Source organism: Oculina patagonica, chromosome 4, assembly GCF_052425735.1.
Source record: "Oculina patagonica isolate OP01 chromosome 4, crgOcupat, whole genome shotgun sequence".
In the NCBI taxonomy this organism is placed as follows: domain Eukaryota; kingdom Metazoa; phylum Cnidaria; class Anthozoa; order Scleractinia; family Oculinidae; genus Oculina; species Oculina patagonica.
The window spans coordinates 38844021-38849024 of NC_135761.1; the positions used below are offsets into that span (position 1 = coordinate 38844021).

The following is a 5004-nucleotide window of genomic DNA, read 5'->3' on the forward strand; positions in this document are numbered from 1 at the left end:
ATCGAGTTATAGAAACACTCGTGAAAGTTTGGGAGAACTCGAAAAAGCTGTGGAAACACTCGCCTTCGGCTCGTGTTCCCAGAGCATTTCTCGTTCTCCCAAACTTCCACTCGTGTTTCTATAACTCGATAGAAACACGGAAAATGTTTTCTATTTCTTAATTATAGCATAAAATTGTACAATTTAGCGTCACTGTTTGACTTATAGTGTTTGCACTCTTCTATTTAACTGTTTTACCCAACTCAAACTGCTGATCCCCCTAAATCTTTATAAAATATTTTAGCCCCCCCCCTCTTGCCACTCTGAAATAGCCTTGACCCCCCCCCCCCTCTACATAAATAATGACTGGTCCCTAACACCAAAAATAACAGCTTCCTGCTAGCAAACTCAGTAAAAGGTAGTGGCAAGCAAAATATTGACATTCCAGATGTCATTCTGCCAAATAGGGTCCCCAAAACGATAACACCTTTTTCCTTTACGAGTCCCTTTGCCCTTAGCTTTATTACATGTAAACTTAGCAAAAATTCTGGAGAGGCATAAATACTGTTTGTTACATGTAGTTCTAAACTCAGGTATAGTTTGCTTGGCAAAAATTTTACCATGCCATTTTACCATTTTACCAGGCATTAAGAGATTGATGAAATGTGTATCTCATTATCATAATTATTGTTCTTTGCAGTGTGGGCACTGGGAATTAAATGTTTAGGTAGCATGATGATTTTTTTATGTACATGATTGTACCTTATCTGGCTTTATTTCATCAACTTTAAAATTACACCTGTCCTTATAAATAAATTGTATTCTACAGACAGTACATTTGTACATGCAATGAAGAATAAAATATAATAATCTGATTGTTCATTTATCTCTTTCTGTGTCTGCAACTCTGTGGAAATTCTGCTACCCGTGTTAACCCTGAAAAAGGCAAAAAAGACATAAGATTTGTTGATGATCATTGGCATCAAATGAATGTTTATAATTTTAAATTAGCTTAAATTGTTCAGAACACTCTGCAGATGCATAAAAAAGAGATATATTTTTCCAATTTTTGCCTGGGCCAGGGACTGTGTTGGGGGATATGTTCAGAAACAAAAAAATCCTTTGACCTACTGAAGGCATAAATAGTGCTATCAAAAAGACCTGGCATATAACTAAGCTTTGGTGGGTGTTTTCCTATGTTTTCCCTATTAAATGAGGTGTCTTAAGACTCTTACATGTATATTGCTCTCTGACAGGTGCTGTTGAAAGCACTGTGATTAATTCCACGAAAGCTTACATATTCTCCCCTTTCTTAGTGATGTAGCTAAGAAAACACTACGCTGGCTCATCAACAAGCCTAACTGTGAAATTTCAGCTGAGTTAAAATTCTATTTCTTTATTCGCCTAGTACCACAACAAGACAATTTATGTTAGGTTAGGGCTTAAGCTTACATGTAGATATTAAGATTAGCTGTTAACAAGCGGAATTTGAACAGGTCAATTTGCACTTCTCCCACAAAATAATTACAAGTATTTCAGTAATTTGTCGGGTCAGGTAGCAGATCTTGTTGGGTTTTTTTGCCCTCCTACCCCTCCCCCCATCCCCTCTTTTCTTGAACAATGAAAACATTACATTTTGTATGTATATTTACATGTGCAGTTACATGTAAATTGTGTATATTAAATTCCAAAAAAGGAACCATGATTTTAAGGAAACATAAACTTACCAAGCAGTTAAAACACTTATCATTTTTCAAACCCCAAAATTTTACACTTAAAAAACAAGTTTCATGCTCTAATGTAGATTCACATAAACTAAACTCTGTCATAGAGCATTTAGAGAAACAAAGGTATAAACTGACACTAATGTTATACTTACCTTCATCATCACAGACATTAACTGCACCCCTTGAATTCCTGTTTTCCCTCACTAAAAACAAAATGTACACAATATCAAAAACCCATAAAAGGTATGGAAATCCTAATATAGCAAGTTTTAAAAATGAAACAGATTTGCTTATATGAAATTAATGATAAACTCAAACTGCCTCTTACAACCTCCATAAATACCGGTCACTCAATTAACCTCGCAAACCTTGATGTACATTTGAATGTAAATGTATTTTAAATTTGCTTTAAATGATATTTTCCTCATTGCAGACAGGCACATTTTAAACTTTTTTTTTATTTCAGGATCGAAAACTAACCTGCTACTCTTGTAGAAAAAATAATTCAGGCAAAAATATCTGATTAGTCACTGCTTTAGGCTGGAAAACTTTGAAAGGATTAAAAAATTGTACCAGTCACAACCATCAAGATAGCAATGCTAATAGCCACAATTCCCCTCTGGTTGTCCGGGGCAAGTAGATTTTCCTGTCAAGCAATTAATTTTTCATGCCTGCTTGCATAATGGGTAAAGGCCCAGGCATATCATGATCATCTGACTACAAGTTAATTATACAGTCACAAGTTTGCTAATACATAGTGTCACATGCACTGTCCTAGGCCAACAAAATTTGAGAGCTGCTTGTTGACCACAGGGCAAACTCGATTTTTTTTCCAAGTCCTTATCCTATATTATAACTGATCAATTTGGTTGTTATAACATAAAAAAGTTCATGATCTTACACATAACATATTAGTGCTTTTTTCTCTATTGTAATTTACAAGAATCCAGGCGTAGTCAATCGATAGAAGTTGATATCTCAAATCTGTCGATACAATCGATATCTATTGATATGAATCACAAATTGATAATCGGTAATCGATAACAATAGAACTCACAGAAAAAAATATTATCAATTGTTATTAATTGAGAAAATCGATGAAAATCGATACTACCGAAACAGGTAGAGCGCAAATTCAAAAACATGCGTAACGGTTGTTTTCGGCGACAAACGGCAACGATCTGCGTCACGTGGCTTTGCTTGTCAAATGAAAAAGGTAAACGCACATGGTTACATTCCTTTGCGTTCTGACTTCGTTGTTTGTGCCAAAAACAACCATTACGAATGTTTTGGAATTTGCGCTATACCTGTTTCGGTAGTATGTGGTCCTCGGGCCGCCATCAGCAATAATCATGTCGATTATACTGCCTCTTAGGCTGTCATCGATTGGTTTTCCTGATATAAATGTCCTGCCTTTGCTGTTTACAGAGAACACCATCATCGAAAGCTTCATTAAATGTTGAATGAAACGTTCAGGAATGTGACTGTGTATGTTGTGGTTTAATTTTGTTTTTGGTTTAAAATTTTTCAAACCAGTTTGGTTTTTATTTTCCATTGTCTCCTATTCATTATCATAATCTGAAACAAAGGGAAATAAAAATCAAACTGGTTTGAAAAATTTTAAACCAAAGATAAAATTAAACCACAACATGTACGTTCACCTTTTTTCATTTGACAAGCACAGCCACGTGACACAGATCGTTGCCGTTTGGCGCCAAAAACAACCGTTACGAATGTTTTTGAATTCGCGTTCTACCTGTTTTGGTAGTAGCAATCGACAGTAATCAATAACAATCACTTATACCAAGGAGCCCCTGGAGGTGTAAATGTATATTCATTTTAAGGTGATTCCCTAGTATAACATTGCGCATCCTTGCTTACTGCGCAGAATTTTACGCGTAATAAGCACGCACAGATAAACAAAATGGTGGCTTTTTTCTATGCGGCTTGGCTCGCGCGAGAGAGAAATCATCATTTTCTCGTAAACGAGTTCGGTGACCTAGATCATTTTTTCTGTTAGTTCGAAAGTAGCGATCAAATTCTTTCTATAAAAAAAAAAAAACAGATCAATTTCTATGGCAGAATAATACATTATCACCGAAAAGATGCACTTTCAGCAGTATTCGCAAAAAAAATATAAAGGAATTATATGGTAAATACAAGGTCTTCCTGCTCCTAAACGAATACGGTGACCCCCCTTTTTTAATTCAAAATTTAACTTCCCTTAAGGTAAACAAACAACTGGCAAAGTTTAGTTGGAAATCTATGAGCAGTTCTATTTCTAGGGAATTACCTTAAAGATATTAGATGGCGTTAGTATTAAGTAAAACAATACAAAGATTGATATTGATTGCTATGGATTGTTATCGATTATTGGTTTATCGATTGTCTATGCCTGGAAAAATATGAATAAAATTATCAATTTATTCCCAGAACGGCTGTTATCAGATTACATGTATAAATACAAAACTTTCACAAAACATTTTCACTCACTAAAATAAGGAAAACTAAGCAAAGTTCTGAGTAAAAAATAGTATAGGTCATTGAGAAAACTATATTTCGCTAAGGCTAAGCAATGTCCCCTATTGTGTCTGACTCGAACACATTCTTACAAATTTGCAAATACACTTGTAAATTTTGATCTTGTAGTGTAACCGGAAATTTGCTGCGTGCTGTCTTCCTCCTACTTCGGTGATTCAATTACAGGATAAACAAATTTATCGCAGTAGAAGCTGTCTGCTTTGAATACAACTCGTGTTTAAGACAAAACGAATTTCAATAAGGTTGTATGCCCTTGTTCTGACATACAGGTTACACGAACGAGTGCTATTAGATGGAAAGCTTGTTATCTAAATAACAAAAACTTTTCTAATCTGTTAAAAAAGGAACATCAATAATAAGCTTAGCTTACCTTGTTTTCGTAACGGGATTTTGTCTTTGATCGTCTTTGCTTTAAACTCAACAAGTAGCTTGGAAGATTTACGTCCATTTCGATCGCTCACAATCTGTTTTCTTTGGCTGCTATCCCGGGATAAACGAGGAATACATCCAGAAATAATTTATCGGTAATAAACTGTCGTGTGCTTTATAATCGCGGATCCCTCTCGGTGAACTCATTCGTACGCTTGGTAAATCGGCATGTTGTGAGTTTGTTTCCTGACTTTTAACTCTGAACCATATTCAAAATTCTGCTGTTATTAAACCTTGCCGTTTCACGAAAGTTTAGGTAGAAACCAGAATGGCCATAAGTTCAAATGATAGTTCAAATAAGCGTATCATGAAATTTTATTTAGCCGTG

The 5004-nt window shown here is 35.2% G+C and overlaps 1 long non-coding RNA gene across 1 annotated transcript; it reads right to left on the reverse strand.

Moving 5' to 3' along the window:
- Window positions 1-315: 315 nt before the first annotated feature.
- LOC144650193 (uncharacterized) lies at window positions 316-5004 on the reverse strand. Its single transcript, XR_013570036.1, has 3 exons — window positions 4618-5004; window positions 1859-1909; window positions 316-915 (listed from the first exon to the last, which is right to left on the reverse strand). It is a non-coding gene; the product is annotated as an uncharacterized LOC144650193 (long non-coding RNA).